The sequence below is a fragment of the Oncorhynchus keta genome, chromosome 10 (assembly GCF_023373465.1).
Source record: "Oncorhynchus keta strain PuntledgeMale-10-30-2019 chromosome 10, Oket_V2, whole genome shotgun sequence".
NCBI classification, from domain to species: domain Eukaryota; kingdom Metazoa; phylum Chordata; class Actinopteri; order Salmoniformes; family Salmonidae; genus Oncorhynchus; species Oncorhynchus keta.
This window is the reverse complement of record NC_068430.1, coordinates 76,887,902-76,913,416: the sequence shown is the minus strand read 5'-3', so window position 1 is coordinate 76,913,416 and position 25,515 is coordinate 76,887,902. Positions and strand designations below refer to the sequence as shown.

General features: G+C 41.3%; 1 long non-coding RNA gene and 1 pseudogene across 1 annotated transcript; one reads left to right on the top strand and one right to left on the bottom strand.

Moving 5' to 3' along the window:
* Positions 1-6,122: 6,122 nt before the first annotated feature.
* LOC118375027 (zinc finger protein 883-like) lies at positions 6,123-18,049 on the bottom strand (annotated as a pseudogene).
* LOC127932401 (uncharacterized) lies at positions 10,470-17,880 on the top strand. The gene is made up of 5 exons (XR_008145143.1): positions 10,470-11,198; positions 11,644-11,691; positions 12,531-14,033; positions 14,078-15,726; positions 15,990-17,880. It is a non-coding gene; the product is annotated as an uncharacterized LOC127932401 (long non-coding RNA).
* Positions 18,050-25,515: the final 7,466 nt, after the last annotated feature.

Below are 25,515 nucleotides of genomic sequence, written 5' to 3'. Positions count from 1 at the left end.
TGACATATTTACCTTATTTGTTTGATATTAATAGTTAATAATATATACCTAACAATAGTAAGACATTTCTGTCCTATTAACCTCTTCAACCTATGGGGGCGCTGTGTCATTATTGGATAAAAAGACGTGCCCGTTTTAAGCGCAATATTTTGTCACGAAAAGATGCTCGACTATGCATGGAATTGACAAAGTTGGAAAGACACAACTCTGACGTCTCCAAAACTGCAAAGATATTATCTGTGCGTGCCCCAGAACTAATGCAACAGGCAAAACCAAGATGAAGTTTCATACAGGAAATGCCCCGGATTCTGAAGGCGCTGTGTTCCAATGTCTCCTTATATGGCTGTGAATGCGCCAGGAATGAGCCTGCGGTTTCTGTATATTCCCCGAGGTGTCTGCAGCATTGTGACGTGTTTGTAGGCATATCATTGGAAGATTGACCATAAGAGACTACATTTACCTAGTGTCCTGCCCGGTGTCCTGTGTGCGTAATCTGTAAGTCCATGCGCGTTCCATTTCTTCAGAATTGAAAGTAAACTGCCACGATGGATTTTATCGTCGATAGATATGTGAAAAACACCTTGAGGATTGATTCTAAACATCGTTTGCCATGTTTCTGTCGATATTATGGAGTTAATTTGGAAAAAAAGTTTGTTTTAATGACTTATAATTATTATTTTTTCCTTACCCAAACGCAATGAACAAAACGGAGCGATTAGTCGACACAAATTATATTTTTTGTAAAAACGGAACATTTGCTATCTAACAGAGTCTCCTCATTGAAAACATCTGAAGTTCTTCAAAGGTAAATGATTTTATTTGAATGCTTTTATGGTTTTTGTGGAAAATGTTGCATGCTGAATGCTAATGCTAAATGGTACGTTAGACATCAATACTGTTACACAAATGCTTGTTTTGCAATGGTTGAGAAGCATATTTTGAAAATCTGAGATGACAGTGTTGTTAACAAAAGGCTAAGCTTGAGAGCAAATAGATTCATTTAATTTAATTTGCGATTTTCATGAATAGTTAACGTTGTGTTATGCTAATGAGCTTGCTGATAGATTTACACAATCCTGGATACAGGTTTTTTTTCGTAGCTAAACGTGACGCAGAAAACGGAGCGATTTGTCCTAAACAAATAATCTTTCAGGAAAAACTGAACATTTGCTATCTGAGAGTCTCCTCATTGAAAACATCTGAAGTTCTTCAAAGGTAAATTATTTTATTTGAATGCTATTATGGTTTTTGTGGAAAATGTTGCATGCTGAATGCTAACGCTAAATGCTACGCTAAATGCTACGTTAGCCATCAATACTGTTACACAAATGCTTGTTTTGCAATGGTTGAGAAGCATATTTTGAAAATCTGAGATGACAGTGTTGTTAACAAAAGGGCTTGAGAGCAAATATATTAATTTCATTTCATTTGAGATTTTCATGAATAGTTAACGTTGCGTTATGGTAATGAGCTTGAGGCTGTAGTCACGATACCGGATCCGGGATGGCTCGATGCAAGAAGTTAATGCTGTTATGTATGGTCTCCATTCTAGCTTCCTGCAGCCAGTCAAGGACATGGGTTTTACTAGAGATAGCTTGAAGCTGACAATTTATTGATGTCTTGGTGATAAAAAAGCAAACAGTCATATTCCATTCTATCATTATTGGTGCATGTGAGACATATGTCTCCGGTCTAACTGAGCCTGCATTCTATGGATGAGATAGAGATAGCCTGAAGGAATAAAACAAACATCTCATTGTTTGTTCTCATCCTCTGGGAAACTAAGGAGGGGTCGAACCAGCCTAAGAATTTTAAAGTCCTGAATAACATCTGATTTCTAATTATCAGTTGGGTTACTCGGTCCAACACTCAAGGGTGTTGGGTCGACCAACCTCATTATTGCAATAATTAATCGATATTGAATAAAGATGATTGTTTGAAGAAATGACAAAGTCTCTCACTTGATCAGAATATTACATGACAGAAGTTGTCCGTTCCTGTACCAGATGTAGGTGGGGTTTGGGTTGTCAGTCAGAAGACAGGTGGTGTCACCTTCCCTTCCTCTGTGCCAGGAGTCTCCTTCACCTGCAGGTCTGAAAAGGGGTAAATGAAGACAAAATAACACAATCATCATTATTTCCACCAATGAGATAATGACTTAGACTAGATGATATAATACTGTAAGGACAGTATTACCTGTGACAGAGTTATTCCAGGGAAGCTGTTTCCCCATTTTACCTCCGTTGTTGTAAATCTAAACTTATATTCAGCAGAGTCACTCTCTCTCAGGTCTGTGATTCTCAGGGTGGAGTCATTGTCTGTAGTTGGATGGTAATTCACACGACCTGCATACTCTGGGTCCTGGATTAGATCTGTAGTAACTCCAGTCTCCCATTTGTTGAACCAGGATATTTCTGTGACTTTATGCCAGCTGGGATGTCTATACGTGCAGGTAATGTCCACTGTTGACCCCTTCAAGGCACAGATACTCCTCTTGGTGTGAGTCACATTCAAACAGCTCTGACCATGAACACCTGAAACTAAATGTATCTGATCAATTCCTCAAACGATAATGAGACTATTTTCAAGTGTTTTAGACGTATAGGACTGGTTAATTTAAAATGAATAAAATATATAGACACTCACAGTGCATTCAGAAAGTATTCAGAACCCTTGACTTTTTCATTTTGTTACATTACAGTCTTATTCTAAAATTAATTTCAAAAATGTAAATTCTAAAACAGTATAACAAGATAACATACTATCAGCCATTTTCTACCTTTTCTATTATACTGTATAGTTCCTACTAGTGTTACTATCCAAGAGTGCACAGATTTGTCTGTTTTCCCCACATGTTCTACTATTGGTCCACAGGCCTTAATGATTGATACTTAAGATGATTATTATAGGTGAGTTCAGACTCCTCATGAGAAAATCCTCATGGTCTTTTACAGCACAGGAGTAACTGTCTGCAGAGTAACACCCGACCACTAGAGTATTACAGGAGTATTGTTGGGAAGTAAGGTCATGGAGATGTTGTCCGTTCTTGTACCAGATGTAGGTGAGGTTGGGGTTGTCAGTCAGAAGACAGGTGGTGCTACAGGTCAGTGTTCTCTTCTTTTCCTCTGTGGAGGAAGACACCTTCACCTGCAGCTCTGAATAATAATTATTAGAACTTGCAATATGATATTGTACTGGATTAGTAGTTGTGGTAGATATTATATTTTACCTGTGTTAATAGTTGTAGTAGATATTATATATTACCTGTGTTAGTAGTTGTAGTAGTAGATATTATATATTACCTGTGTTAGTAGTTGTAGTAGTAGATATTATATATTACCTGTGTTAGTAGTTGTAGTAGTAGATATTATATATTACCTGTGTTAGTAGTTGTAGTAGTAGATATTATATATTACCTGTGTTAGTAGTTGTAGTAGCAGATATTATATATTACCTGTGTTAGTAGTAGATATTATATATTACCTGTGTTAGTAGTAGATATTATATATTACCTGTGTTAGTAGCAGATATTATGTATTACCTGTGTTAGTAGTTATAGAAGTAGATATGATATATTACCTGTGTTAGTAGTTATTGTAGTAGAAGTAGTAGATATATATTACCTGTGTTAGTAGTTGTAGTAGTAGATATTATATATTACCTGTGTTAGTAGTTGTAGTAGTAGATATTATATATTACCTGTGTTAGTAGTAGATATTATATATTACCTGTGTTAGTAGTAGATATTATATATTACCTGTGTTAGTAGTTATAGTAGTAGAAGTAGATATGATATAATACCTGTGTTAGTAGTAGATATTATATATTATCTGTGTTAGTAGTTATAGTAGTAGAAGTAGTATATATATATATATTACCTGTGTTAGTAGTTATAGTAGTAGATATGATATATTACCTGTATTAGTAGTTATAGTAGTAGAAGATATTATATATTACCTGTGTTAGTAGTTATAGTAGTAGATATGATATAATACCTGTGTTAGTAGTAGATATGATATATTACCTGTATTAGTAGTTATAGTAGTAGAAGATATTATATATTACCTCTATTAGTAGTTATAGTAGTAAATATGATATATTACCTGCGACAGTCAGAGTTGTTCCAGGGAAGCTGTACCACCATTCTGCATACTGTGTTTTAAATCTGAATGTGTACTCAGCTGAATCTCTCTCAGGTCTGTGATTCTCAGGGTGAGTCCTTCTCTTTAGTTCCGAGGTACTCAGCACGACCTGCATACTCTGGACCGAGCTCAGGATTTTAGGCGCCTCATTACATTTCTCTTGGATATACCAGTTTGGTTCTGAGACTACATGATAACTTGGATGTTGATATGTGCAGGGCAGTTCCACTGTTGAGCCCTTCACAGCACAGATACTCTGATGGGTGTAAATCACATTGACAGTTCTGACCCAAAACACCTAAAACAGTAGTAGGCCCAATCATTTATGCAATTAGTTAATTCTATAATTTTTTCACTCAACAAAACATACATTTGTACGATTTTACTGAGTTACAGTTCATATAAAGAAATCAGTCAATTGTTATAAATGAATTAGACCCTAATCTATGGATTTCACATGACTGGGAATACAGATACAATTAAAGTCAGAAGTTTACATACACTTAGGTTGGAGTCATTAAAACTTGTTTTTCAACCACTCCACAAATTTCTTGTTAACAAACTATAGTGTTGGCAAGTCGGTTAGGACATCTACTTTGTGCATGACACAAGTAATTTTTCCAACAATTGTTTACAGACAGATTATGTCACTTATAATTCACTATATCACAATTCCAGTGGGTCAGAAGTTTACATCCACTAAGTTGACTGTGTCTTTAAACAGCTTGGTGTCACGTTCGTCGTAAGAACATTCGGACCAAAGCGCATTGTGATATGGGTTCCACATGTTTATTAAATGAAACGCACAAAAACAATAAAGAACGAACGGAACGTGAAGTAGATGAATTGCTGACAGGCAACTACACATAAATAAGATCCCACAATACACAGTGGGGAAATGGCTGCCTAACCAAAATAGAGAACAACTGGACCACGGTTCAGGGTAGGGGCCCGGGACTCCGGCCGGCCGCTGGAGGTTCCAGACTGTTGACCATCGCTGGAGGTTCCAGACTGTTGACCGTCGCTGGAGGTTCCCGTTGACCATCGCTGGAGGTTCAGGACCGTTGACCGTCGCTGGAGGTTCCGGACCGTTGACCGTCGCTGGAGGTTCCGGACCGTTGACTGTTGACCGTCGCTGGAGGTTCCAGACTGTTGACCGTCGCTGGAGGTTCCAGACTGTTGACCGTCGCTGGAGGTTCCAGACTGTTGACCGTCGCTGGAGGTTCCAGACTGTTGACCGTCGCTGGAGGTTCCAGACTGTTGACCGTCGCTGGAGGTTCCAGACTGTTGACCGTCGCTGGAGGTTCCAGACTGTTGACCGTCGCTGGAGGTTCCAGACTGTTGACCGTCGCTGGAGGTTCCAGACTGTTGACCGTCGCTGGAGGTTCCAGACTGTTGACCGTCGCTGGAGGTTCCAGACTGTTGACCGTCGCTGGAGGTTCCAGACTGTTGACCGTCGCTGGAGGTTCCAGACCGTTGACCGTCGCTGGAGGTTCCAGACCGTTGACTGTCGCAGGAGGTTCCGGACTGTGAACCGTCGCAGGAAGCTCTGGACTGGGAACCGTCGCCGGAAGCTCTGGACTACCAAATACTAATTGAGTGTATCTAAACTTCTGACCCACTGGGTATGTGATGAAAGAAATAAAAGCTGAAATAAATCACACTCCACTATTATTCTGACATTTCACATTCTTAAAATAAAGTGGTGATCCTAACTGACCTAAATCAGGGAATTTGTACTAGGATTAAATGTCATGATTCGTGAAAAACTGAGTTTAAATGTATTTGGCTAAGGTGTATGTAAACTTCCGACTTCAACTGTATGCATCTGTTGGTCACAGATACCTTAAAAAAAACGGTAGTCAGTATCTGGTGTGACCACCATTTGCCTCATGCAGTGCGACATAAGATAAAGGATGTAATGTGTTTTTGTATTGAATACACGTGTCGTGGAAATTACTACCAAGGACTCAGTCAAACTTAAATTAATAATTATTTATTATCAGCCAGCTGGAGAGATTCCAACAAATGTAATGCACCATAGTACACGTCGGTCAGGAGCTCTTTCGGGGCAGTCCCAAAATCTAAAAGATAGCTCTGAACACCTCCTCCCCCACCCTACCACACACACAGCACTTCTACTCCAAGACGCTTGTAACAAATGGATCCAGAGCTACATATTATGCTACACATGTTACCATGGCAATCAGACATACTAAAGTGTTAGAGAATGGGAGATGGATGACTGTTTACAAGATGTTTTCTATTTAAACTTTATTTAGGGATCTGGACCCGGTGCCAGAGAGAAGGGAGATGAAAGAAAACATGTTTGTGCTTTCTGGTGTTTTATCAGTGACCCTGAACGAGCAAAACTCTTCCCACACTGATCACAGCTATAAGGCTTCTCTCCTGTGTGTATGAGTTGGTGTGTAGTCAGGGCTCCTGATCGACTGAAGCTCTTCCCACATTGATCACAGCTATAAGGCTTCTCTCCTGTGTGTATGCGTTTGTGTTCGCTCAGGGTTCCTGAATGATTAAAGCTCTTCCCACACTGATCACATCTATAAGGCTTCTTTCCTGTGTGTATGAGTTGGTGTGTAGTCAGGGATCCTGATCGACTGAAGCTCTTCCCACACTGATCACAGCTATAAGGCTTCTCTCCTGTGTGTATGCGTTGGTGTTTAGTCAGGTGATCTGACGTCCTGAAACTCTTCCCACACTGATCACAGGTATAAGGCTTCTCTCCTGTATGTATGTGTTGGTGTATAGTCAGGTGATCTGACGTCCTGAAAATCTTCTCACACTGATCACAGCTATAAGGTTTCTCTCCTGTGTGTATGCGTTGGTGTACAGTCAGGTGATCTGACGTCCTGAAACTCTTCTCACACTGATCACAGCTATAAGGTTTCTCTCCTGTGTGTATGCGTTGGTGTGCAGTCAGGTGTCCTGATTGATTGAAGTTCTTCCCACATTTATCACAGCTATAAGGCTTCTCTCCTGTGTGTATTCGTTGGTGTTTGATCAGGTCTCCTGATCGACTGAAGCTCTTTCCACAATGATCACAGCTATAAGGCTTGCTCCTGTGTGTATGAGTTGGTGTGTAGTCAGGTTTCCTGAATGATTGAAGCTCTTCCCACACTGATCACAGCTATAAGGCTTCTCTCCTGTGTGTATTCGTTGGTGTAGAGTCAGGGATCCTGATTGATTGAAGCTCTTCCCACACTGATCACAGCTATAAGGCTTCTCTCCTGTGTGTATGCGTTGGTGTAGAGTCAGGGATCCTGAATGATTGAAGCTCTTCCCACACTGATCACAGCTATAAGGCTTCTCTCCTGTGTGTATGCGTTGGTGTAGAGTCAGGGATCCTGATTGATTGAAGCTCTTCCCACACTGATCACAGCTATAAGGCTTCTCTCCTGTGTGTATGCGTTGGTGTAGAGTCAGGGATCCTGAATGATTGAAGCTCTTCCCACACTGATCACAGCTATAAGGCTTCACTCCTGTGTGTTTGTGGTTAGTCTGGGCTCCTGACTGATTTAAGTATTTCCCACAATCAAAGCAGGTATAAGGTCCCTCCCCTGAATGAATTCTCTGAGATTTTAAGGTATTAGATGCATGCTCTAGAGTGTGAATTTGCTCATGATTTGTCAAGTCCTGTTTAGCAAAACTCTTCCCACAGACAGAGCAGTGGTGAGGTTTCTTCCCTGTACCTCTATGCTGGTGTTTGAGGTGTTCTGATCTGGAGAGACTCTGCTCTTTCTTGTCAGCATCATGATGTTGTTGAGGCTCCCCAGATGATAAGCCCCTCCCACTTAGAGAGCAACGATTAGGGATGTCCCCTGTGAAACAAAAGGCATTGAATAGTTAGGTTTTGCAAATATGAGTCCGTAAACAGATGGGTCCTTCCATGAAATTAAGGCCTTTTGGGTCCCTTTCATATTTTTCCAGTAGAAATTGTGCATCAGTATTACATTTTAAATCGTTGACATGCTTTGAAAGAACAACCTCTCTAATAAACCTGTTTACATGGACAAGGGACTTTGATAAACGCAGAAAATGGCCAATCAAAATAAACTTTCTACCACAGCCACTGTGGTTTATGAAGCAATAGGGAAAAATAAGCTTTGTTTGTGCAAACTATTTCTAAGCTGCATATTTTCAGTTTCCTGAACTCACTGCATTCGGTCAAAATAATGTTTTGTGCTGCTTGTGTTAGAACATACACAGATTAAATACACCTCTATAACTCTGATTAAAGTGTTTACATGTCCTAATCAGTCTAAAGATTGTTCAGAAAACCAGGTGTTTTTAAAGGTGTATCCTTACTTCAGTTATGACCTCACACCAATTAAGATCAGCAGAGTAAGATGTTTCCATGACTAATAACACACCCAGCCTACTGCCATAATCAGTTTAATAGGAAATTATGAGTGTGCATCTAAAGCCCTAGTTATTTGGTTACTTTGACAGTCATTTCTGAACATTATTTATTTCATTTAATTAGTAATTAATTTACGTCTGTCCCTCATTTTAAGGTCAACCCATGTTGTAATATGGTGAAACGGTTCCTTACATTTTTGGGCAAAAGAAACATCGAACATCAAATAGTCCAATTATAGAGCAAAGGCAGGTAAGCTGGTTCTAGTCTTTTTATCAATTCTCTGGTGTTTTCTGTAGAAAACTGAGCAAGTGAACCATTTTACCCATAAATTGATATTGTAGAATTGAAGCTTGTATTCAATGTTCACTCCCGGTGGAACAAAACTAGCTTCCATTAACCCTGTCAACTTCCATTGTCATAAGCACATTTGTGGCTGATTTAAAGGACTAATTTTACCAATGTAAACTAGTGGTTTTGTTGTTTTCAGTTGTCCCCTGTTACTTTATTTAGCACATTGGCACTTAGTACAGTATGTATTTTCATATAACCTCTTGGGAAAACATGTTTTTATGAAGTTGAACATGTGCTCTTCATGAAAGAATGTTAAAATTAGGTGAAATCTGAAAGTGTTTTGGGGGGAGCTTCTCAAAATTAGGTGGAACGACCAGATATTGTCAGCAATATATAATTAACCAATTAATTGTGTTACAGAAGCAGACTAATCTAATCCACATGGTTCTTACTTAATGAAATCATATCTCCATGTTCCTCTTCTCCTTCTCCTCTCTCAGTTCCACTCTGCCCCGGTGTTTTCCTGCAGTCGACCAGAACCAGCAGTAAAGTACGGAGAGGCAGTCGACCTGGGGACTCCTGGAGGGTGGAGGGGGACGGGCTAGCTTTGTCCTGTTGGCCGCAATAAGTTTTACAGTTGATCATTAAACCAAATATTGTATTAATTCAGTCTATACCTCTGATTTGGGTGCATCTCTCGAATATCCCCTTTTACCTGAAATGTTCAATCGTTCACTATAAGCCACAAATCTAAGAACGTTGGATTGGTGGATATGGGCTCGTTTCCGCCATATTTCTTATACCAGTCATTTCCTATCAAACAACACGGAAGAGGAGAAGCAAGAGGGATAACTGGGCCCAAAATCTGGCTTCTGGCTTATTTGATCATATATACATTTTCGTAACGAGTTGGTTGTTAGGAGTGTATTGATAACGAGTTGGTTGTTAGGAGTGTATTGGTAACGAGTAGGTTGTTAGGAGTGTATTGGTAAAAGTAGGACACGTCACATCCAGGCAACTTTGAGAAAAAAAAACACTTTGTATGGAAGTAGTGCCTGGTCGTCACGAGTTACCACAAACAAAGCCATAGAACACACCCATTTCTACAACTGATATTTTTAAATGTGATTTTAACCCTAACATTGAAAACACTACCTTTATGCCTAAACTTAAATACAAATACGATAGACGTTTGACTTTGTGGCAACACGCATATCTGCCCTCTCATTGACTATAATGGTCCCACCTGATCTAGCATCTTCCTGATTGCCTTCCAGCTGCGTTTCAAACTCAACAGCCCTCGGCTAAACCCTCAACCCTTGAATTACGTTTTACATCTGAGTGCCTTAAATGTCCCTTGCCCAAGCGAGGGAGAGTGATGATCCGAGAGGCAACGTCCTTGGTGTAAATCTTGGAAGTTTAACATAAAAACAACCAACCTAAAGCTATCAATGTACCTCGTAAGCTAACGTCGAGGATACCGGAACATTACATTTATATAGACTTTATTACATGGCTTAGCACAAAGCCAAGATGGTCCATTTCTTTATGTAATCTTAATTTAACTAGGCAAGTCACATATTCTTATTTAAAATGGCGGCCTAGGAACAGTGGGTTAACTGCCCTTTTCAGGTGCAGAATGACAGATTTTTTACCTTGTCAGCTCGGGGATTCGACCTAGCAAACTTTTCGGTTACTGGCCCAACGCTGTAACCACTAGGCTACCTGCCGCTCCATACCGCCCTAATAGAGGCTACCTGCCGCCCATAATAGAGGTGCATATTGACTCAGGTGGCACATACACATTGGTTCTGCTTACACATATACTAATGGTTAAGTCCATATCGATTGCTTACTACTTCTAAGAAAACAGTATAGGAACTGGAAAATCCAACACCAGCACTCCTATCAGGTAGCTAGTATTGTGAATTGTTCAGTACATATGTGGCAATTATTTATTTCAGAAGGAGCCAGCAAAACTAGTGCATCTATGTGCTCTCTGTCTTTGGACACCATTAGACAAGCACATGGTTATTCTTGTAACTGTTATGGCCAACTATGGTTACACCTCTTGGGTTTTTCCCAGAACAGGGGTTCCCCTTTCAGTAGAGTCAGCAGGATGTCATGTATTGGTTAATCCTATAGAGTGCCAATGTAACGGATGTGAAACGGCTAGCTGAGTTAGCGGTGCACGCTAAATAGCGTTTCAATCAGTGACGTCACTTGCTCTGAGAACGTGAAGTAGTAGTTCCTCTTGCTCTGCAGGGGCCGCGGCTTTTGTGGAGCGATGGGTAACGATGCTTCGTGGGTGACTGTTGTTGATGTGTGCAGAGGGGCCCGGGTATGGGCGAGGGGACCGTCTAAAGTTATACTGCTACACCAAGGTCTGTTGCTGTGGTCCTACATGTTTAAAACTATTTATGTGACTCTACAGGTTGCATGTCCTAATATGAAGGCAATATGATAACGGTGGCTAAATGCAACAGGTGATAAGCCATTAAGAGGACTTAAGATGAGTGTGAAGTAAGAAGGACAAATGTATAAATATTCTGTGTCAAGACTGGAAGGCAGTCGTTTTCATGATTCCAGCTCTGCTTTTATTATTGTTACTGTAATTTAATTATGCTAATGTGTTTTCATTAATTGAAAACCCTTAAACTATTTTATTAGAATTTGTAAGATTCTTGTTTGCATAAAATAGACGGAGCCCAGTCTTTTTAATAATAGGTAACAGAATTTATTCTCGGAGCGCGCTGCTCCATGAGCAACAGTTTATATACAAAACATGACGTCATTTCATTGCTTAACAGAAACCCCTCCTCTCGACAGGGACAAAGTGAGGTGAAAAGTTCATTCTAACTTACAACACACTCCCAGGTAACTTTTGACCCCTCAACATTATCAATCACCACTTAGATGACAGTTCTAATTAATAGAAAACCTAGGAATGCACTCACTGTCTTATCTAAAAACCCCAGAGGTCAGTTTCGTCGGTTCAACCATAGGTTAACGACCTTATCTGTTTACACAGTCCACTTCTTTCTTCCTAGTTGGAATGGTGTTCATTAACTTTAATTACTCCTTGTCTGTGTCACACAATCACATCTTATGAACTCATATTGTTAATCAGATATAAAACAGAGTATAAGTTTACTTAGTTACAGTTCCATTTAAAATGATTTGTTCAGTCATTTAATCATAATTTTACCAACAATTATGAAGTAATAAAAAAATCTACTTGTACTCACAGTCTCCAGTATTTGTGAAATGTGATTACCCAAATATTTCCACGACACGAGCTACAGTTTACCATAACTGGCTAAACATGATTGTATTTACTGCCTTAATTTTGCTGGACCCCAGGAAGAGTAGCTGCTGCCTTGGCAGCTAATGGGGATCCATAATACATACAAAGTTGGTTAAACTGCCTTGTTCAGGGACAGAACGACATATGTTTATCTGGTCAGCTCGGGATTCGGTTACTGACCCAACACTCTAACCTCTAGGCTACCTGCCGCTCCAAACAGAACACAGCAATGTAGAGGTTCAAATATGATGAAAACTAGGCCTAGACATTTTATACAACACAGCGGGCATATAATGTTAAAACCAGAGTTACCCGATCCATTGTGGAAGATACTGTTTCTTGTATGATATGAACTGTTCGACCCAAGCTGTTCTCGTCAACAATTTCCTGTTGTCTTGTTCTTCTTTAGGGTTTTATGGCAGACTACACCAATTGGAGTATTACCGCCACCTACTGTACGGCGAGTGAACGAAGAAGAAAAATATCTATCCAAATTATTTATATCGTAGGTAAAGTATTCATGCAGTACATCTCTCCATAATTGTGTAAAATCTTCATGAATATGTTCCATTATAAATCTACTGATGTCTTGCCACAGATTCTTTACTTGAATACCATAAAAAAAAGATGCAACACGGTTTCTGGGTGGTAATTTCAAACGGTACAATTTGAATGTGTTTCTTTTTAAAAACTTCTTCATATGGTGGTTGGCAGGATAATATAAATTGATAATTTTATAATAAACATCCTTAATTGTGTTAGTCAGTACGTTTGTGTGAGACAACAAATATAATGAATAAAACAATTCCAATAAGGCATGACATAAGGTATATAGAGAGATACAAAATCCTGTTGATACAAGGAAAGTATCACTCTGTTGTTGAATGGACCAAAACAAGAACAAATCTTTACTACTATTGAGTCAACAGCTGTAATTGAAGGAAGGTTCTGAGGGTCTTCACATGTTCCTGAATAATAAAGCAACACCTGAGGGAATGGAGACTAAAATAATTATAAACTCTTTAGACGAAATAGGGATCTTGTCAAGTGATAAGGATAGGATATTATTTCTGAACCAATATTCTAAAAACAAAGATTTATTGTTACACAATATGTGCTGATTATTCCAGATATAATATACTGTGGAGAGAAATTATACTTCTAAATGAAGGATCATGACTAGAAAACCTGCTGATGAAAAGCAGAGTTTCACTGGAACTTTGTCAATAGCAAACCAACATGAAGGTAAGGCCACCAAAAGGAGAAAATGCATGATGGGGAATAAGGTTTCACATAGAAGTAGGTCTTCTTAGGAAGTGTTTTATCAAATTGATCTTAAAAGTATTATTTAAGGTAGGAATGTCCAGACAATTCAGCCCACCATACTCATGTGTTCAATGCAACAGTTTCCTAATGTGACGGGTTCGGTTTCTCCACAGAAAGTTAAAAAGCATCTGGTCTGTTGAAAGGGTTCTACATGGAACCCTAAAGAGTTCTACCTGGAACCAAAGAGGTTCTAACTGAAACACAAAAGGGTTCTTCAAAGGGTTCTCCTATGGGGACAGCCGAAGAACCCTTTCAGGTTCTAGATAGTACCTTTTTTTCTTAGAGTGTAGTACTGCTACACCCACTCCTCTACAACACTTCCACCGACCAAATAAATGATGTCATGGAGCATCACCATGGCGATGATGATTTGTGAGACGTCATTGGGTCGACAATCCACAATAGCGACTTAATGACATTTGGAGTCCCTGACATAATTTGTTTGGCTTCTAACTGTTAGAGAGGATGGCTGCATCTGGAATGTCACCTGACAGTATATAGGTAATAGGATGCCATTTCAGACACAGACTATGTGTAGGTCTGTTCTAGTCTGGTGGATGGATGGTGTAATAGATTGGTCCTGAAGGTCTGTTCTGGATGGATGGATGGTGTAATAGATTGGTCCTGAAGGTCTGTTCTAGTCTGATGGATGGATGGTGTAATAGATTGGTCCTGAAGGTCTGTTCTAGTCTGGTGGATGGATGGTGTAATAGATTGGTCCTGAAGGTCTGTTCTAGTCTGGTGGATGGATGGTGTAATAGATTGGTCCTGAAGGTCTGTTCTAGTCTGGTGGATGGATGGTGTAATAGATTGGTCCTGAAGGTCTGTTCTAGTCTGATGGATGGATGGTGTAATAGATTGGTCCTGAAGGTCTGTTCTAGTCTGATGGATGGATGGTGTAATAGATTGGTCCTGAAGGTCTGTTCTAGTCTGATGGATGGATGGTGTAATAGATTGGTCCTGAAGGTCTGTTCTAGTCTGATGGATGGATGGTGTAATAGATTGGTCCTGAAGGTCTGTTCTAGTCTGATGGATGGATGGTGTAATAGATTGGTCCTGAAGGTCTGTTCTAGTCTGATGGATGGATGGTGTAATAGATTGGTCCTGAGTGGCGTAGCGTTCTAAGGTTCAGCATCTCAGTGCAAGAGTCATCACTGATGGAAGACAAGACTAAATGAAAAGTGGATCGGCGATGGCTAGAAGGTCGGTGACGTGGAACGCCAAACGCCGCCCGAACAAGAGGGGACCAACGTCGGTGGAAGTTGTGACACACGTTTGCTTTCTGGTGTTTTATCATTGACTCTTTCCACTGTGGTGGTCATTTTAATAATATCGTGTTATATTATTCTACTATACTGTTAAATTAGACATACTATACTGTTTTTACTGAGAGAATTGTCTATTGTTATATGTTACTATATTACTGAGGGAATTGTCTATTGTTATATGCTAATATTCTTTGCTGATACAGGCTTGTCTTGTGTGACTTAGTCATAACTCTGAGCGTACAGATGTATGAGCTGTTTGGGTGCTACCACAGTATGTGACCTCCGCTGTTTACAATCAGCAGGAATGTAGCTATGTGGGAAGTGCAGGGAGGAACAGTGAGTGGTGGCGATATCAGCCATCATGATCTACACAGACGAGCTAAATTACTTCGTACAAATCTGTTTCCAGTGCCTGTTTCTGAACATCTGCTAGCTGTCAAAGATTTTAAAAAAGGATGTACTTTCAATAAAAGGCAAAAGACAGCTCTGTTCATTGAGCTTTCAACACGGACTATTCTTAGTGATGGTTGATTGCTTCATTTTTGCATATCTTACAATAAATATATTGTTTGAAAAGTCTCTCTTCCTATAGCATTTCTCTGACACCACAAAGACAGGAGTAAGGATTCTCTCCAGCGTGTGCGAGCAGGAATTGAGTTTAATAAGAAGAACATTGTTAGATACAGTCGTAAATATTGATACTTTTAAGAGAACGGGGCTGGGAGATAGGATTTAGTTGCTGGCCCACCCTCCAGTACAGTAGGTGGTGTAATGTACCATAAAGTTGATAGGATTTAGTTGCTGGCCCACCCTCCAGTACAGTAGGTGGTGTAATGTACCATAAAGTTGATAGGATTTAGTTGCTGGCCCACCCTCCAGTACAGTAGGTGGTGTAATGTACCATAAAGTTGATAGGATTTAGTTGCTGGCCCACCCTCCAGTACAGTAGGTGGTGTAATGTACCATAAAGTTGATAGGATTTAGTTGCTGGCCCACCCTCCAGTACAGTAGGTGGTGTAATGCCCACCCTCCAGTACAGTAGGTGGTGTAATGTACCATAGGAAGTTGCCCACCCTCCAGTACAGTAGGTGGTGTAATGTACCATAAAGTTGATAGGATTTAGTTGCTGGCCCACCCTCCAGTACAGTAGGTGGTGTAATGTACCATAAAGTTGATAGGATTTAGTTGCTGGCCCACCCTCCAGTACAGTAGGTGGTGTAATGTACCATAAAGTTGATAGGATTTAGTTGCTGGCCCACACTCCAGTACAGTAGGTGGTGTAATGTACCATAAAGTTGATAGGATTTAGTTGCTGGCCCACACTCCAGTACAGTAGGTGGTGTAATGTACCATAAAGTTGATAGGATTTAGTTGCTGGCCCACACTCCAGTACAGTAGGTGGTGTAATGTACCATAAAGTTGATAGGATTTAGTTGCTGGCCCACACTCCAGTACAGTAGGTGGTGTAATGTACCATAAAGTTGATAGGATTTAGTTGCTGGCCCACACTCCAGTACAGTAGGTGAGGTAATGTACCATGAAGTTGGATGCCAACCACTGATAAACCCCAATGAAGAATATGTATTTTCATTGTCAGAGTGAGTATCTGGTCATATAATGGATAATCTGACTTTCAAATCAGTGGAGGTGAACAAGTGCACATTTTGGGAGGAAGTAGAGATATATTAGATAATATGACAGATTTCCAAACATGATATAGCTGTAGATTAACGTTACTTTGCTGAGGGAAAAAATATCCTAACAAGTTTTACAATCATGTTTATTTTTGTCCAGCAGTTTAAACCGAACACAGGAATGTGGAGGATAAAAGGTGATGAAAACTAGTCCTAGACATTTTATACAACACAGCGGGCATATGTTAAAACCAGATTTACCTGATCCATTGCGGAAGCCATTGTTTCTTTGTATGGCATGAAATGTTGTAGGGTACAGTTTGACAACTTTGTTGTAGTGTTCGGATAATGACAGCTAGTAATGAGTTGCCGAGAGAAAATTCGATTCTCAAGACTGCAACTGATGCGCCCCTAGACCAGAGCAATCAAACATCTATTTAAATATCCAAACGTAAGTTAGAACAAATAAACGTCTCATGTAACCTAGTGTTACCACAGAAAGTTCCTGGATAACATTTTCCGTGATCAATAAAAGTCGAGTAAAGTCAAGAAAATGTCCAACAACACCCCTTTCACTAAGAATCCTGTTGTCTGCTATCGTCTACTTTTACCTGGCAGCCACTTGGAACAGATGCACAAAGAGGGAGGATCTCAACAGGCCTCTCTCTCGTGAGGGAGTGTCTGGGAATTAAATGTTCCGGTCTTTCGCTGCTGATACAATGGCAGCTGCTGTTCACTACCAGCACAGATAGGAAATATCAGATATTTATGCAAGTCTTTGAAATGGGTGCATCAAACCTAATTCACAAGTAATTCTCCGGTCAAAAATAAACGTAAGTCCAGTGGTGGAAAAAGTACCCAATAGTCATACTTGAGTCAAAGTAAAGATACCATAATAGAAAATGACTCAAGTAAAAGTCACACAGTTAAATCTACTTGAGTAAAAGTATTTGGTTTTAAATATACTTAAGTATCAAAGGTAAATGTAATTGTTCAAGTATAAGTATGAATAATTAAAATGTCTTTATACAAAGCAAACCGGAAGGCACAAATGTATTGTTTTTTAAATTATTTACGGATAGGCAGGGGCACACTCCAACACTCAGACATAATTTACAAAAAAGTATTTGTATTTAGTGAGTCCGCTAGATCAGAGGCAGTAGGGAGGACCAGGGATGTTCTCTTGATAAGTGTGAATTGAACCATTTTCCGGTCCTGCTAAGCATTCAAAATGTAGCGAGTACATTTAAGGAGTAAAAAGTACATCATTTTCTACAGGAATGTAGAAAAGTAAAAGTTTTCAAATATATAAATAGTAAAGTACAGATACCCCCAAAAACGAATTATGTAGTACTTTAAAATATTGTTTATTTAAGTACTTCACACCACTGTGTAAGTCTTTCTTCTTAACTAAACTACAGTCAAATATACTATATTTATAACTAACACCCTTCTGTCTATGTATATAACTTGTATACAATAAATAAACAAAAGCAAAGCACAGCACAGCAGGCCTATACTGTTAAAAGTAAACCAGACTTACCGGATCCATCGTGGAAGCTATTGTTTTCTTCAGTGTTTCTTACTAAGACAAGAAATGGGTAGGCTACATACAGTCCAGTTACTATGTTCTCACAGAGTTCAGATAAGGATTAGGGGGGGGTTGCAGGGGGAGAATTCCTGTCTCAAGTCTGCAACTGATGCACCCCTAGACCAGAGCAATCAAACATCTATTGAAATATCCAAACTTGATTACGTTATGACAGCATAACGTCTCACATCTTTATTTAACTAAGCAAGTCAGATAAGAACACATTTTTAATTACAATGACGGTAGAGGAACAGTGGGATAACTGCCTTGTTCAAGGGCAGAACTAAAGTTGTTTACCTTGTCGGCTCGGGGATTCGATTTAGCAACCTTTCGGTTACTGGCCCAACGGTCTAACCACTAGGCTACCTGCTGTCCCAGGCTAATCTTACTTCAGAAAGTTCCTCGATAAGATTTTACCAAAACTATACAGATTGAGTAAAGTCAAGAAAATGTTCAACAACACCCCTTTCCAAAAGTATCCTGTTGTCTGCTATCGTCTACTTTTACCTGACAGCAACTTGGAACAGAGTTCTATTTGAGTCCAGATGTTCTCAAGGCTGTTGTTGCATCTCCCTCCCTGCAGCCTAGAAACATAAAGAGACAACAAACACATTTTATAACTGGTGAAAAACTACACCTGATACATCCATTAAGCAGGAAAACGTCTCTATCATAACAGATGTGTAGCACTGTAAGACACGTGTTTCTCTGTTGATTGTTTTAAACCTGTTTTATTCTCAGGACCAGGACTATAACACTGAGTATTGGGACACAGGGTAACAACATATCCTGGTCTCTTCTACAGAATTCAACTAAACATTTTTTTTGAAATACATATTTTATATATCCAATCAGCAATGTAAAAGAAAACATGAAACCACATTCGTATGTATGTTTTACAATGACATTTACATGCAAGCATTCGTTCCACACAACAAATCACCAATAAACAGTAGACTGTTGAGGTATAAGATATTATGAAGTGTATTTCCAGTGTGAAGAGAGAGAGGTTTGGTAGGAGACCTTACTGGCTGTGAGGAAACAGAAGAGTGTGAGGTCTGTGTTTGACATGACCTACAGGTACTGATGGGCAGAGCTGGCTTCCTGCCCCCATGATGCCTCTTCCTAACAACCAACACATCATTCGATTCACAATAAAAGTGTGAACATCTTTCTGGAGCAAACTTAATACACAATAAGGAAAGTTCAAAGATATCACAAATTAAATCCTTTAAAATAAATTCAACAACTTAATTTGACGACACTAATAGTCCTATATCTTCTGTACTTCTATGTGTCCCATCAGCTACACTAAAACCTGGTGAAAGGTTTTAAAATAAATATGTGAACATCTTTTAGGAGCAAACTAATTATACAAGAGGACTATGGTCCTTTTAAAAATTGATTATTAGATTTTTTTAAAACATATAATTAATGTCATAAGCAGACGTTGTTGAGCAGATAATGGAATATATTTATTGATCTATTGAATACATGAATACACACCTTGTATTGTTGAAACAAGCTCTTCCCACACTGATCACAGCTATAAGGCCTCTCTCCAGTGTGTATAAGTCGGTGTTTGGTCACGGTGAAATCTCAAGCAAAACTCTTCCCACACTGATCACAACTATAAGGCTTCCCTCCAGCATGAATCCGCTGGTAAATGACCAATTTTCTCTGTTTAGCAAAACTTTTCCCACAGTCAGAGCAGCGGTGGTGAGGTTTCTTCCTGTAAGTCTTTGCTGGTGTTCATTGAGACGTTCTGATCTGGAGAGACGACTTGTCAGCATCATGTTGTTTTTGAGGCTTCCCCAGATGATAAGCCCCTCCCACTGAGAGAGCTACGGGTAGAGTTGATCGCTGTGAAACAAAGATAATGAATAGCAGGTTAACTGATGGGACATTGATAAATGCATAAATTTGCCTATCAAAATAAACGTACCACCACAGCGTCCATGTTATTTTTGATTACCATATTTGATTCCGATTTCAGACATATTAAGTTTGTACTATCTAAGATGCATACTTTCAGTTTCCCTGAACTTACTGCACTCGAGCAAAAGGAGGAAGCTTGCGCTGCTTGTGCTAGAACATGTGCAGATTAAATATGCCTCTATGAATCTGAAGGCCTTTACGTGGCCTAATATATTGAAAAATTGCTCAGAAAACCAGGTGTTTTTAACAGCGTCACTTCAATTGTCAACTTAAGCCAATTAAGATAAGCAGAGTAAGGTGTTTAGGTGACTAATGCCATACTCGGCCTACTGCCACAACTAGTTTAACGTCAAATGATAAGTGTGCATGTAAACACACTCATTGTAGGAGCACTAGTGTATGCACTACCTGGGTGTGAGCCACAAGGAGAGGGCGGTGGAGCACCCTACTGGGTGCCTGTTTTGTGTGGTGTTCTCAGAACGCCTACGCCTGGCGCAATTGGAGGCCATGCACGAGTGTGTCGGCCAGGCTCGGGCTCAGGCTGGGGACGTGCTCCCTCAGGAGTGGTGTGCCAGCGAGCTGTTAGTCAACTGGGTCCAGTAACCCTCCCAGGAAGTGTGGCCGGAGCCACCGCAGGCAGTGCCCATCTGCTGCCAGGCCTGGACGGGGGAAGGAGTCAGACCACTGGGGCCACCTTGAACAGAGGGTGCATGCCCTGCGTCAGGAGGTTGATGGCGACGACAGCTTTTACCTTTTGGCCAGTTATAGGCTGTTCCTGGACGACGATGCTGGTACTCCTAACCACAGTGGGCAGGGCTACCAGGCTGACAGGCCATCAGAAGCCTTCAGCAGGGCTTCATCATGAAGCCTATTCACTCAGGTAGCCACTGCACTGGACATCAAACTGGTGGCCAGTGATGACTTTCCATCTGTCCCCATCTCTACTGGTGGACAGTGATGACTTTCCATCTGTCCCCAACTCTACTGGTGGCCAGTGATGACTTTCCATCTGTCCCCATCTCTACTGGTGGACAGTGATGACTTTCCATCTGTCCCCAACTCTACTGGTGGACAGTGATGACTTTCCATCTGTCCCCAACTCTACTGGTGGACAGTGATGACTTTCCATCTGTCCATCTGTCCCCAACTCTACTGGTGGCCAGTGATGACTTTCCATCTGTCCCCATCTCTACTGGTGGCCAGTGATGACTTTCCATCTGTCCCCAACTCTACTGGTGGCCAGTGATGACTTTCCATCTGTCCCCATCTCTACTGGTGGACAGTGATGACTTTCCATCTGTCCCCAACTCTACTGGTGGACAGTGATGACTTTCCATCTGTCCCCAACTCTACTGGTGGACAGTGATGACTTTCCATCTGTCCCCATCTCTACTGGTGGCCAGTGATGACTTTCCATCTGTCCCCATCTCTGCTGAGTTCCCCGAGGCCTTGCAGGAGAGCTGGATCTCTCCAGGGGGCTCTCTGACTCACAGCAGAGACTGGACCATGGAGTTGTTGCGGGCGTACTGTCCCTCTGCCTCTGGGAGTACCACACCATGATAGCTGCCATGGTCCTCCCGGACCAGGAGATTATAGAGCGGAACCCGCGACCCCCCAGGATCTTTGATGCAGACTTGAAAGCCACATATGAGTACCTCTGCTCTCTTGACCGCCTTACCAGCGCGTCTATGCTACTGAGATCACGCGGGGTGCAGTATGTCCTCCAATGCCTGCAGCCTCGCTTGGATGAGGGCTTAGCAGCCTCTACACTGAGGGTATTTGGCCACTATATCTGCCTGCCATGTGTGGTGGATAGACAGGCCAGTGGGGCGCCATCCCTTGGTCTCCAGGTTTATGAAGGGGGTTCGTCGCCTGCGTCCAGCTAGGACGCACTCAATGGCGAGCTGGGATCTGGATGTGGTCTTGGCAGCTTTGGCAAAGTCGTCTTTCGAACCATTGGAGTCTGCCTCCCTGAAACACATCTCTACGAAGGTGGCTTTCGTGGTAGCAATAACTTCCATGAAGAGGGTGGGTGAGCTCCATGCTCTTTCAGTATGTTCTCAGTGCTACCGGATGGACATCCCTTTTATCCTGTTTGCTTACGACCCCCCGGGAGTGGCGGAAGAGCCTGGCCCTCCCTCCGGCATGCTGTGCCCTGCGCGGGCTCTGGCTGCCCATGTGGAGTGGACACGGGCAGTGAGAACAACAGACCAGCTCTTTTTCTGCTATGGTGAGAGTCCTAGGGGACTGGGTTATCAAAGCAGAGGCTCTCTCACTGGATCGTGGACACGATTAGACAGCATACCGCCTGGCTGGCAGGCCAGTGCTGGGATCTGTGGTGGCACATTCAATAAGAGGTGTGGCAGCATCCTGGGCTCTACTGAGAGGAGGGCCGCTCGCTGATATCGTTGCTGCAGCCAGCTGGGCTTCCTCTTGCACCTTTGCTAGGTAATATCGGGTAAATGTGGCACCTCTCTCTGCAGTTGGTTCAGTGGTCCTGGGCATCGCCTCCCCTTCCGGGGACTGTGCCGGAACCCACCTTCCACATTGACGGCCCCTGCGTCTCGTTCCCGCGCTGGGACTTCGCCGTTGGCTGGCAGGGTCCCTCTAGCACCGACTAAATCTGGTACGGGTATACCAGTATATTGGAGTGATCCAATATAGTGAAACATAATGAAGGTAACGTATGTAACCGCGGTCATGGGAGCTATATGGATCACGCCATTCCTCTACGGTGCTAGAGGCTCCTCAAAAATGATGTAGAGAACGTGTGTCGTGGCCATGGGTTCTATATATTGGGGCGGACCCCAGTCATGACACTGGTGTACATGGGAGTGAATCTGTAAGTCCTCACCTTTGATGTATCCCTCCGCCACGGAGTGATACCAATATATTGGACACATCCATATAGCGTACATAACCATGGTAACATACGTAACCTTTGTTTTGTTGTTTTTAGTAGTCCCCTGTTACTGTCAACCCTGTTACTTTATTTGGCACATAGTATAGGACTATTTTAATTCAATGTCTTAATAAAAAACATGTTTTCTTAAGTTGACAGAATGTTCAAATTAGGTGAAAAATATTTTTGGACCAAGTTACACTTTTAAAAATGAGTGGAATGAAACATTTAAAATATATCTAACGGTCGTCACCAGCGTGAGTTTTATGCACGTGATGTCAGAATGCACTCACTGTTCCAAAATGTGATTATTACGCAACAGGACAGTTAACACGCGCTGCCTGCTAATTATCTATAGGGTGTAATACTTAGTCCAACATTTGACAACAATTTCAGGTATGTTCATCCCAATTTCTTCCTTTGCTTCTGTTCAAGAAACATTTTAACAGAATTGGCGGAACGAACACATCCCTGATGACACGTAGACACAGGAGAGCAATGTAGAATACAGCATACTCAGCAAAAGGAGTAATTTGTGGTAAGTAATGCAGGCCGCCATCTTTATGCACCTCCGCTATCGTTTCAGAAGCAGACTGTAGTCTAATCTACACATCATGGTTCTAAATGAAATCAAATCTCCATCTTCCTTATCTTCTTCTCCTCTCTCAGTTCCACTCTGCCCCAGTGTTTTCCTGCAGTTGACCAGAACCAGCAGTAAGCGGTACCAGGAGATGTTTGACTTGGGGACCACGGGAGGGTAGAGGGGAACGGGCTAGATTTGTCCTGTTGGCGGCAAGAAATATTAAACATAGTTATCATTAAACCAAATATTTTATTAATTTAGTCTATTTGGGAATCCCTAGAATCTATTTTTTCCTCAAATGTTCAATTGTTAACTACTTCCCACTAATCTAATAGCATTGGGTTGGTGGAGGCATGGGCTAGTTTCCACCATATTTATTATACCAGTAATTTCCTTTCAAAACAGAGGAAGAGGCGACTTGTGACGTAAATGATTGAATATACATTTCGTAATTATTAGGTTGTTACGATTGTACTGATAAAAGTAGGACACGTGACATGCCAGCAACTTGGAGAAAAAAACAACAGTATTGCCAGGTTGACATTAGTTACCACAGCCACAAAGTCATGAACCACGACTATTTCAACAATGTATCTACTTAAAATGTCATCTTAAACCTAACCACACTGATTTTTTACCTAGTCGGCTCAGGTTACTGGCCCAACGCTATTAACCGCTAGGCTACCTGCCACCCCTACTTCAGGTACAGAGTAAAGTAGGGGAGGATGGTAGGAATGGACAGAAGAGAGGAGGCTTTCCTTACAAGGCTAAGAGTAGGACACAGACAGCTGAATAAGTGATGAAATGTGATAGGAAATCATTCAACAGGAAGATGTGATTACTGCCAGGAAACAGAGACAGTGGAGAATGTACTGATACAGTGTGGGCAGTATGATAGGGAAACAGAGACAGTGGAGAATGTACTGATACAGTGTGGGCAGTATGATAGGGAAACAGAGACAGTGGAGAATGTACTGATACAGTGTGGGCAGTATGATAGGGAAACAGAGACAGTGGAGAATGTACTGATACAGTGTGGGCAGTATGATAGGGAAACAGAGACAGTGGAGAATGTACTGATACAGTGTGGGCAGTATGATAGGGAAACAGAGACAGTGGAGAATGTACTGATACAGTGTGGGCAGTATGATAGGGAAACAGAGACAGTGGAGAATGTACTGATACAGTGTGGGCAGTATGATAGGGAAACAGAGACAGTGGAGAATGTACTGATACAGTGTGGGCAGTATGATAGGGAAACAGAGACAGTGGAGAATGTACTGATACAGTGTGGGCAGTATGATAGGAAACAGAGACAGTGGAGAATGTACTGATACAGTGTGGGCAGTATGATAGGGAAACAGAGACAGTGGAGAATGTACTGATACAGTGTGGGCAGTATGATAGGGAAACAGAGACAGTGGAGAATGTACTGATACAGTGTGGGCAGTATGACAGGGAAACATGACTGACAGTGGAGAATGTACTGATACAGTGTGGGCAGTATGATAGGGAAACAGAGACAGTGGAGAATGTACTGATACAGTGTGGGCAGTATGATAGGGAAACAGAGACAGTGGAGAATGTACTGATACAGTGTGGGCAGTATGATAGGGAAACAGAGACAGTGGAGAATGTACTGATACAGTGTGGGCAGTATGATAGGGAAACAGAGACAGTGGAGAATGTACTGATACAGTGTGGGCAGTATGATAGGGAAACAGAGACAGTGGAGAATGTACTGATACAGTGTGGGCAGTATGATAGGGAAACAGAGACAGTGGAGAATGTACTGATACAGTGTGGGCAGTATGATAGGGAAACAGAGACAGTGGAGAATGTACTGATACAGTGTGGGCAGTATGATAGGGAAACAGAGACAGTGGAGAATGTACTGATACAGTGTGGGCAGTATGATAGGGAAACAGAGACAGTGGAGAATGTACTGATACAGTGTGGGCAGTATGATAGGGAAACAGAGACAGTGGAGAATGTACTGATACAGTGTGGGCAGTATGATAGGGAAACAGAGACAGTGGAGAATGTACTGATACAGTGTGGGCAGTATGATAGGGAAACAGAGACAGTGGAGAATGTACTGATACAGTGTGGGCAGTATGATAGGGAAACAGAGACAGTGGAGAATGTACTG